The following is a 12254-nucleotide window of genomic DNA, read 5'->3' on the forward strand; positions in this document are numbered from 1 at the left end:
GGGATTATAAATAACATTTTAATCTTGCAACACTGAATTTTAAAGTAATACTAGCTTGGTTTCAATAGTATAGGAGAGACTTATCTTTGACATAATCAGAAAAATATGAAAGAAAATTGAGAAGGATATACTTTCCTGACTTCGTGATTCAATTTACTTTTTTCTGAGGTTATGTCACACCTATTTTACATTTTTGATAATACTTATATAATTTCTTCTATAACTTGTGTCTAGCACCAGTGTAGCATTCCTGTCTTATGAAATAGTGCCAATTGAGAGGATCTGTAGATAACTCCTTTTGTTCCCTGGGACCAAAGTACACTACATTTAGGGGTGGGGAGTACTGTCTCTCACTGTTACCAAGAAATCATGAACAGGATTATGCAAGTCCCATCCTACCTACGGTTTAAGTGTCAGGCTCAGTATGTTGTCTATAGTAAAGCACTTAAGTTATAAGACAGTAAGTACTATTATAAATAACTAATGAGATGTAATGAAAATAAGCACTATTGATAGTACCAGCTTGCAAGGGAGCTTATTTTTGTTAAATTATGGCTTGATTGGTTCATTTTTCTGTTAGGAATTTTATCTGGAAAATAATTGTTTGTATCTCTGAACATATGTAACCAAGAATACTCCTAAGATTTATTTGAGCTTTTTCATCTTCAGTGTTTTAAAGGGTATCCAGATGCAAATGCTTCAAAATTAATACATCGCTGTAAATTTTCTTCTCAATACATTGCATTAATAAAAGGACAAGAGCTTTCATTTATGAATTGTCTAATATATTCCAAACACTTTTCACACATCATTTAATTTACTTCACGTAACACTTTTGAATGAAGGGTAGAAAAATGGTTGAGCCGGTGAGGCTGTGGAGAAATAGGAACACTTTTACACAGTTGGTAAGAGTATAAATTACTTCAACCATTGTGGAAGACAGCGTGGCGATTCTTCAAGGATCTAGAACCAGAAAAACCATTTGACCCAGCAATCCCTTTACTGGGTATATACCCAAAGGATTATAAATCATTCTGCTATAAAGATACATGTACACATATGTTTATTGCTGCACTATTTACAATAGCAAAGACTTGGAACCAACCCAAATGCCCATCAATCATAGATGGGATAAAGAAAATGTGGCATATATACACCATGGAATAATATGCAGCCATAAAAAATAATGAGTTCATGTCCTTTCAGGGACATGGATGAAGCTGGAAGCCATCATTCTCAGCAAACTAACACAGGAACAAAACCAAACACAGCATGTTCTTACTCCTAAGTTGGAGGTGAACAATGAGAACACATAAACACAGGGAGGGGAACATCACATACCAGGGCCTGTCAGGGGGTCGGGGGTAAGTGGAGGGAGAGCAGTAGGACAAATACCTAATGCATGTGGGGCTTAAAACCTAGATGACGGGTTAATAGGTGCAGCCAACCACCATGGCACATGTATACATATGTAACAAACCTGCACATTCTGCACATGTATCGCAGAACATAAAGTAAAATTAAAAAGAAAAAAAAAGCACCCACTACCGCTTTTTGGGTTGGAGGGACATGGTAGAAAAAAGCCAAGCTAAATAAACTATGAAGTGTTAAAAAAAAAATCTATAATTCCTTATCGAGCCTATTCCCTCCACATATAGTAATCTATCCTCTGGATCTGACTTTTGTTGTATTTTGAGCTTACAATTAGTCATATGATTAAAGATTATATCCAGTCTCTAGTCCATCATTAATGACCCATTTTGATTCTGATATTTATTATTTCCAGCTTTTCTCTTTTCCATGAATGTGCCCAACATGAATTTCAGCTTATTAATATTTAAAAATATTCAGTCTTTATGTTGTCTTTTTCATTTTATTTTAACTGTAGTTTTAGTTTTTGCTCCTTTGTTGTTTTTCGTTATGATTCGATTGCTATTTTCCAAATATTTGAGTTGAATGCTGGGCCATTATTTCAAATACTCCCTTTCCCTAGCAAATATATATTCACTATGTGTGTCTCTCTAGGAAAACCTTTTGCAAGAATATGAAAATCTTGAGATGTGTACATTGTGATTTTTCAGATGTAAATGTTTCTGAGTTTCCAGTAACACCACCTCTTCATTAACAAAATTTACTTGTTAATTGTGTTTTCTTCTAGTTTATTATTTTTTGTGTGGTAAAATACACATAACAAAATTTACCATCTTACACATTTTTAAGTGTACAATTTACTGGTATTAAATGCATTCATAATAGTGTGTAATCATTAAAAAATTGTTGAATAGGTAATAATATTCCAATTCTGGGATTCGATTTTTTAAAAACGGTAAGGTGGTTGATATTATTATCATCCCACTTCTACTTATGGCAAGAGTGGCGCTCCATGTCTATACTCTTTCCCTATAAAATATTGCTTGCCTGGGTTCTGGAACCAGACACATGTGGGCCCAAATTTTAGTTTCACTACTTTATGCTAGGATTTCCTGGCCAATTAACTAATCTAAATTTAAATTTATTCCATTGTGAAATACTTCCTCAAAAAAGTCATTTTAGTTTGAAATGAAGTTGTGTACCTATACAGTAATAGGTGGGCAATAAATGTCAGTGGCATTCCTCCTTGCCTCTGCTACTTCTAGGCAACTTTTCAGTGCAGTTAAAGCAGCTCAAATTCCATACACATGATTTTGAGATGTGTCTTGGTCTGAGTTTCATTATTTGAATGTCCAGATGCTAGATGCTTAACGACAGAGCCCCGCAATTGAGTACTTACTATATTCTCTCTGAAATGTTTCTGACTGGGAGTCGTGTCTCACTAGCTTGAAAACTACTAGAGAGCAGGACTATTGTTTTGTGCTTCTGTTAATTTTACCTGGAGCTTGAATGCAGGGTTGTGAGTATAGCATGATTTTTAAGGGCAAGGAAGCTGTTGCCATCTTTATTGACTTTGTGATCTTAGGCAAATAACGTAACATTGCTGAGTCTGTCTTCTTGTTTTAAAAAAGAGGATGATAACATAATATCCACCTTACAGATTGAATGACATGTATATGAAGTATCAAGCATAGTGACCAACACATAGAAAGTAAATGTTCAAAAAGTAGAGCTATTATTGGTATTAACATAAATTTCAGTTATTGATAAAACATAATTGATTAATAATACTCTAAGATATTTAGAATAGCCCCATGAATGTTTTCAGGCAGAGATTTCCTTCTGGCACTAAGATCAGCATGATCATTAAATAATTATTCCATTCCATTTTTGTTAGTGCAGTTGTTAGATAGCCACTTCCTGAATAGCGGCAAGCACAGAAATGTTTACTTTCGCATTATTCCAAGGCTTTTGTCTTCAGGTTGGTCTGTGTTATTCAATCCTCATAATTAAGTTAGTGGCAACATATGGAAGAAGTTTTGAATCAATTATTTTACTTGTTTCACATTACAAAATAATTACTCAGCTGAGCAGTTAACTTTGGTTACTATTAACAAACCGCTGCAAAAACAGGATATAACATCACTTCCCTAGGTTTAAAGCAAAAATCCCCTACCCTAGGTTTAAAGCAAAAATCCCCCACAAAAATAACTAGTACAATCAAAGCAAGTATGTGAAACAGCCACTTAAAGCTCATTAGTATTTAGCTGTTAACAGAGAAACATTTTAGTTTTGGAATGTACCAGAGAGCCATAGCATGACGAAGGGATAATCCAGATCACCCAAGACTATCCTAATAGGCCAAACTGCCCTATTCAAAGTGCGACTTTGACACTACTTTTGATAGGGGGGTAAATTGAACAGTGAGAGCAAAACAAATCCCCGCTACATATATCAAAGCTTAAAACATGCAGACCCTTGGGATAAACAAGTTTCATGCTCTTTGGGATCGGTCACCTGACAAGGGCCTTCTCCTTGCTTTTTACCCATTTCTAAGGCTGCATTGCTTTGCTCATCCATTTAGTTGATCAAAATGGTCTAAATGACTTTATGCAGGACTGTGGCTTCTTTGGAAGCTTGCTTACTACAAACACTCTAAATGAGGATAGATAGTTCCAAGACCCAGGGGATTGATATTTGTCGGACTCGGTGAAAATTTAAAAGGGACTTTGAAGGATAAAGGACAGTTATGATTTGGATGAGCAGAAAGGGCATATCTTTCTCCATTTTACAGACTATTTTTGTATTCCTATTAGAACTAGTTGGCCACTGTGTTGAGCATACCCTGTCTGGAACTGTTTTCTACCCACAGCTCTTGCTTTACCTTGTATCCACCCTGTGAATCTGAAGAAATAACCTGAATAAATAATTTAAAATGTTATCTTCTAAGCCAAAAAGTCTGTAGAACTAAGCTCAACTTATGTCGAAATACAGTCGTGAACACATACAAAACTGAACAAAATTGACCATTTTCTTCAAAGTAATGAATGTAATTTAATATACTTTAATCCTAGATGTGGAGCTCCTTGAAAACATTATTTACAGCACTCATGACCATCTGTATTTATATCACTCTCTTCCTCAGTTGCAGCCAGAGTACTCCAGTAAGCAATCTTCAACCCTGGAAGACAGATTTGAATGCAGAAACAATCATGTCTTTAATTTTAAAATTAGCAATAGACTGAGTACTCAGAGAGATTTGATTGCCATTTAAGAAGTTGCAATGTTTTAAATTCTATTTCCCAGAGATTCAAGCCTGCAATTAGAGAACCCTGAACAATCAACTAACTGAGCTCTCTAAGAGAGAATATGAGAGGTCAGGCCAGAGTGTGAAATCCAGTAAGTGCCTTAAATATAAGTTTAAAACCTTGAAATTTTAAGTGCAGTATCTCAAACAGAAATTTTATGTCTGCATAATAAAGAGGAACCAAGTAAATTCCATTATAATGCACTTTCCATCAATTAATTTGGTTTTAGAAATCCAAGAAAAATTATCCTAATGGTTACAGTTACCCTGATAGAAATTCCATTTCCCCCAATGAGCCATCATAAGACTGGATGGAAAGTTTAGTAAAATAAATACAAGATCTTTTCTCTGAGCTCCACTCTTCCATCGTAGTCCCCAAAAAACAAAAGACAACAAACCAGAACACAAGGTTGTACATCAGTTCTACTTTCTCCAGGGTGCAAAAAGCCTGGCATTTTGGGTAGGGTGAATTCTCAGTAACTAGAAGCCTGATTTTAGAAAGGTATACCTGTGTCTCTGCTCTGATACAGTCCAAGAGAAAACCATGCAAAATTATCCCAATATTTTATATTATTATCCCTTTTTCCCCTCTCCCAATTAAACTATTATTCCACTCCTGCCCTGACCTCAGCTACATCTCTTTCCTAAGATACTAATGAAAGAAAACAGCTTGCCCCCCTGAAAAGAACTGTAATTTCAACATACTCAGCAAATCTCTGTTAATATGTATTATGTGTAAGGTCTCCTGTTTTATTTGACTTGGGATCAAGGCTTTAAAGAAAAGCACAGATGTGTGCATACACACACACACACGCGCGCGTGCACACACACACACACACACAGAAAGTCTTACCTAGGGATATTTCAAATAGTTAATGCAGATTGAAGAGATACTTGTTGTGGGGCCTTTTTGATAAACTTGACCACAAACTTTGGTAGTTCTGAAAGTGCTCTATATTAGAGAGATTGAAAGTTCAAAATCTATGTTTCTGAGGGTTAAAATTTTCCTCTCATCTTTCAATGTGAGGATATGTGGCAATCCCAAGATAAGCCCTTTGTTTGTATTGATAAATTGACTGGCTTCCCCAGCTGAAAAGAATTCCTCCTTTTGTCTTCCCGATTTGTATGTAGGACAGCACAGCCAATAGGCGTTAAGACAGTCCCTTTAAAATATTTTAAACAACAACAACAGCCGATTTTATCACTATTGGTAAACATGTTGAACACATTTACTATACGCAGGGTATAGTATGAATAATTTGCAAATTGCATTTACATCATTCACTAAGGTGAGCACCCACAACAATTCTATGGGGTGAGTGAAGCAGATCTTATCTCTATTTGACAGATGAACAAAAAATATCCAGAGAATTTCATATATTTATTCAACTTAAGAAATTAAATAAATGGCATATATGAGACCATTAATCATTAGGCTTAGCCTTTTACACACTATCTTAAAAGAGATTTGCATTAGAACTAATTGTACCTAGCATTTCTACAGGAGCTGGAGAGGCAAGACCCCAGAGTACATGCTTTGCTTTAAAGGAATTCTGTACAGTTTAAGGAGGAAGGTGCTGATCTGAAGGTATATATTAGGTTTTATGCCCCAGCATGTAAATCCTCAAGTGGAATGGGAGGGCCTATGAAGACTTGCAAAAGTAAAGAAAGGGAGAAGTTCACAGCTGTGGAAGAAATGCAGGGTGATGCATCAACCCTGGAATTTTGCAGCACTGGGGACAAATTTGCTGAGGTTGTGGCCCAATGTGGTTGATGGGAATGGAGCATGGGAAATGTATGCTTTAGGCTCTATATGCCACTGCAAAAAATTTTTCCCAGGTGGAAAGCTCTTCTAAATAAAACCAACCCAGAGGATGCAGCTGGGAAAAAAAAAAAAAAAAAAAAAAACTTCCAAAGAGTTAGTCTTAGACTTCAGAAATTTGTGGAGTTGGAAGTGACCTTAGAGGTCATCCAATCTAACACTTTCTTTTTATAGAGGAAGAAACAGGCCTAAATGGACGGAGGGAGGGGTAAATAGGTTACACAATGAGTTAGTGAGGGAGCTGTTGTCCCAGCTCGGCACTCCTTTTCTGTAGTTATTTCTATTTCACCCTGTTAAAGACAGCTCTATCTTTGTAGCAAGAAAATAGCAGTCTGAGTAGAGGCACTGTACAGTTAAAGGGAAAGAGCAGTGAAAGATGCTACTGTAATTTCAGGTTTATAGGCAATCTAAAAAATATGCTTCTCCAGTTTCCCAGAAAGCCTGAAAAGTGAACGATATAGGTATGTCTGTGTGCACAGGAGATTTAACTATGGTCACAGTACAACTATCTAAGAGGAGGATAAGAGGGCTTTGGATAACAAGGGAAACAGTGGGTCATAGCTGTGGGATAACAGAAGAGTTACAAAACATGCTTGTAATTTCACAGCTTTAGGTCAAAATTTGCAAAAGCTATATTCATCCTGGGAACAGTGAGCTGAGCATGGGAAACATATACCACTGTGGGTCTAGAGCTTCAAGGCAGAGAAGACTAGGGTCTGGGGTGGGGGATACCTTCTCAAAATGTAATAAACATCTGCTTCTGCAGTGTTTGCTATTTTACCAGTCTGATCCTTAAAAGCATTTATTTTTCTTGTAAATTGCCTCAAGGCAGGAAGCACAATATTGACAATTTGGAGGTCCGCAAGAAAGAGTGATTTAAAGTTTATCAATGGATCCTGGGTGCAGGTATCTCTCAATGTGCTTTAGGACTCCAGTGAATCCTCTCTTCCATCAATTCTTTGACACTCTGTATCTTCATTTTGCCATTTCCCTAATCCCGATTCCCTTCATCAGTCCTCTACTCAGGCCTGTCTTCCTCTAAAAACCTCATGAATCCGTATTTACCTCTCAGATAATTGCTATCAGCCCTCAAGTGGAATTTCCATTCTGTCAGAGCCGCTGATCATACTAACTTATAACATGGTTTGGATCACCGGTCAACCCTACTATGTCCGCATAGCCCTCTGAGATGTTTTTGCATTTTTAAACAATATTTATATTATTTTAGTCTCAAAATTATTAAAATAACATGAAATAAGTGTTCAAGAAGGCTTATTAAAACAAAGGAATGTCTATTTAAGGCAGGGGCAGACAAACTTTGTGTGTGAGGGGCCAAGGAGTAAATATTTTAAGTTTTGAAGGCCATATGATCACTGTTGCAGCTACTTGGCTCTGTCATTGAGCACAAATAACATTATAGACAATATGTACATGAATGAGTGTAGCTGTATTACAATAAAACTTTATTTATAAAAACAGGCAAGCAGTGTGAGGAGCTCAGCAGACCCTCTTTCCAAGAGTAACAATCATGTGGCTGATGAAAATTATAGAAAACAACCATTTAAATACTCTGAAAATTGATCTAAGTACCACACAGAAATCAGTGACACAATTATTCCAAAAAGTCTACTGAATCTTGTCAATAAAGGTCAGTGGCATTTGAGGTATGCACTGCTCCCATTCCCTGCCTTCCTCAGCTTCATGTTATGGAAGATTTACTCTAGGTTCTCTACTTGGGCAAGTGTGGCCAAGAAAATAACAGCTCCCTTTTTTTTTCCCCAGCTCTACCCGGAGGGGTGCAGGAGATAGGCTTATTTCAGGCCATAGATCCATGTTGCTTAAGCCTTATTACCAGCATATGTGGCTGAGAGGACTGTGAGTTTTTCCTTTCACCCAACTCACAATCATAGAGCTAGGACTTTGCCCTGGCAGTGACAGATGATACTGGAGCCTGATTGGCCCTACCCCAGTTTTCTCATGGGACAGATATTCCATACCAGAAGAGAGAAGCTGAGAAAACCCAGAGCTACCATATTTCTCTACCCCCAGCACCTACTAGTATAGCAGTAGTGTCACTTCACAAGAAACAGACTGTTGTCTCCACCCTCAGCTCCTGTGAAATGGCACAGAAGATATGCCCATTGAAAGAGGCAGGTCATTAAAACAGCTCTGTCTAAGGAAACCCACATTTTTGGAACATAGAGTGAAGAACTCCAGGCTTAATGGCTTTGTCAAAAATGAGATTTGGTGAGCACAAATTAAGAGGCAGCTGGTAGCTCTGATATAAGCAAAACAACAGAACATCCTGGGGTTTAATAGAAATAACTAGGGAAAGAGACATCCAAGGTGAGCCCTCTGGGATCACAGTAAACTATAGGAGTTGGAAAGACTGTGTGCGTGTACTACTCATAAAGCATCTGTATTAGTCTGTTTTCACACTGGTATTAAAAACTTCCTTGAGGCTGAGTAATTTATAAAGGAAAGAGGTTTAATTGATCTACAGGTGCACATGGCTGGAGAGGCCTCTGGAAATTTCCCTTCATGGCAGAAGGGGAAGTGGAAGCAGAAGCAGGCAGAAGGTGGCAGGAGAGAGAGAAGAGAAAGTGAATGGGGAAGATCCTCTTATAACAACTATCAGATCTCATGAAAACTAACTCACCATCGCAATAACAGCATGGGGGAAATGGCCCTTATGATCCAATCACCTCCCTCCCCCAACACATGGAGATTACATGTCCCTTCCTCAACAAGTGGGGATTACAATTTGAGATGAGATTTGGGTGGGGACACAGAGACAAACCATGTCATTCCAACTCTGGCCCCTTCCAAATCTCATATCCTCACATTTCTAAACCAATCATGCCTTCTCAACAGTCCCCCAAAGTCTTAACTCATTTTAGCATTGACTCAAAAGTCCACAGTCCAAAGACTTGTCTGAGACCATATAGTCCCATCTGCCTATGACCCTGTAAAATCAAAAGCAAGCTGGTTACTTACAAGATACAATGGAGGTACAGACATTGGGTAAATGTTTCCATCCCAAATGGGAGAAATTGGCCAAAACCAAGGGGCCACATCACAGGCCCAATGCAATTTGAAAACTCAGTGGAGCAGTCATTAAATCTTAAAGCTCTGACATGGTTTTCTTTGAGACCATGTTTCACATCCAGGTCAAGAGGTGGGCTCCCATAGTATTGGGCAGCTTGACCACTGTGGCTTTGCAGGGTACAGCCCCCTGCTCCCAGCTGCCTTCACAGGCTGGCATTGTCTGTGACTTTTCCAGGAGCATGGTGTAAGCTCTTGGTGTATCTAACATTCTAGGGTCTGGAGGATGGTAGTCCTTGTCTCACAGCTCCACTAGGTAGTTCCCCAGTAGGGACTCTGTGTGGAGGCTCCCCACATTTTCCTTCCAGACTGCCCTAACAGAAGTTCTCCATGAGGACTTCACCCCTAAAGCAGACTTCTGCCTGGACATCCAGGCATTTCTATACATCCTCTGAAATCTCATCAGAGGTTCCCAAACCTCAATTTTTGACTTCTGTGCACCCACAGGCCCAACACCATGTGGAAGCCTCCAAGGCTTTGGACTTGAAACTACAGCCCGAGCTGTACCTTTGAAACTACAGCCCGAGCTGTACCTTGGCCCCTTTTAGCCATGGCTGGAACTGGAGTGGCTGAGACACAGGGCACCAAGTGTTGAGGCTGCACCACTGAAGCAATGGCCTGAGATGTATGTTAACCCCTTTTAGCCATGGCTGGTATGCAGGGCACCGAGTTCTGAGACTGCGTAAAGAAGCAAGGTCCTGGGTCTGGCCCACAAATCTGTTTCTTGCCTTGATGGGAGGGGCTGCCACTAAAATCTGTGACATGCCCTGGAGATATTTTTCCCCTTCGTATTGAAGATTAATATTCAGCACATCTTTACTTCTGAACATTTCTGCAGCAGGCTTAAATTTGTCCCCAGAAAATGGGTTTTTCTTTTCTATTGCATAGTCAGGTTGCAAATTTTCCAGACTTTTATGTGCTGCTTTCCTTTTAAAAAATGGTTCAATTTTTGTCAGACAAATGCACAAAAAATAAAATGAATGCACTATTTTATGTTGCTTGTTAATACAGAGAAGTGAATTCATTGGAAAGTATTCCAGATAATCAGAAACTAAAATATTGAGGGGAGAAACTCAGCTACTTATAGAATTGTATATTTTATCTCTCACTCATTATTTTTCCCTTTCGTTTTCAAATAATTGTTGTCTTCTCAATGAATCTCATATTTTACTCCTGGTTTGAAAATTAGCTTTAGACACATTCCAAAACAATTCTGCACTTTGATGGTCATTAACAAATGTTACTTGAGCCTGACCTTCCTGGCCAGACAGCAACCAAGAGATAAATGTTTTACGAGGCTTCACCTTTAAAAGAGACTACATTCACCCTCAGGCACCTATACCTCTGGAGCTTTTCTTTTTGTACAAACCTGTGTCTTTCTTTGCATTTCAAAATGAAATGATTTATGTTGATTTAAATGTTTTCTAAACACTGGTACAGCTATAGGCTTGATATAGTGATTCTCTTTTGCCCACCTCATATCCTCTAACCCTAAATCTAAAATGTTTATTTGAAATGTTTCTCCACACAGCATGAAGGTGGAAAAGTACATATACTAGGAATTAGTCTTATTCACACAAATTCCCTGGTCATGTTTTGTGAACCTCAATTATGACAGAACTGGTTTCTTCCACTAAATTGAGCTCCTAGAACACACAGGTCATGTCTTTTTTATTTTCTTCAGAGTGTGTCTGCTTTGCACAAATTAGGTGCTCAACAAAACTTGGCTCGGATTGTCACTATAATGTATAATGTATAATTGTAACTAAAATGACATGTCAAATATAGCACAATTAGAAATAAAAAGTTAAATTTATAGTGTTACTGTGACTTTATTTGGTATTTTATTATAATGTACTTTTCAAACAAATTCTGACAATATATGGAGGGAATATGGAAAACAAAACTTTGAGAATGCACACATGATTAAATCATTTCATATTAAAATCTGCATCTAATTCTTCCACAGCTATTGAGGCTGATCGTTTTCTAATGTCATTATTCTAATAATATGTAATAGAAATAAATCTTACAAGATATGCAAATAAGTATTAGTATATGACTTACTTATGGAAACTTGTATAGATTTTATGTTGAACAGGCACTGCATATTCTTCATTTTAATTTCACTAACACTAGCTAAGTCTTTTTAATAATCTAAACAAAACTTCTAAGCTGGGAGGGGCTGCAATTCATTTTTTGATTCAATTCCAAAGTTCTTTTCAGAGCAATAAAAACATTTTCTAAGAAAAAAAAGTTCCAATTTCAGATTATCTCTCTGAAGTTCAAAGTTACACAGATCTCTAGGGCAGGGGCAAAATGCAACCGGTCCCTTTGCTAAAACTTAGCAAGAGTGATCTTTTGCTTAAGTTCCCAAGAAGTTCCTCATCCCCATCTGAGACTGCTTCAGCCTGGACTTCATTGTCCACATCAACAAGTCTCCAAGAAGCTCCAAACTTTATCACATCTTCCTGTCTTCTTCTGAGCCCTCCAAACCATTGCAACCTCCACCTCTTACCCAGTTCCAAAGTTGCTTTCACATTTTCAGGTTATCTTTATAGAACTATCTCTATCTCCAAGGTACCAATTTACTGTATTAATCCGTTTTCACTTACTGTATTAATCCATTTTCACACTGCTATAAAGAAC

Source organism: Symphalangus syndactylus, chromosome X (genome assembly GCF_028878055.3).
Source record: "Symphalangus syndactylus isolate Jambi chromosome X, NHGRI_mSymSyn1-v2.1_pri, whole genome shotgun sequence".
NCBI classification, from domain to species: Eukaryota; Metazoa; Chordata; class Mammalia; order Primates; family Hylobatidae; genus Symphalangus; species Symphalangus syndactylus.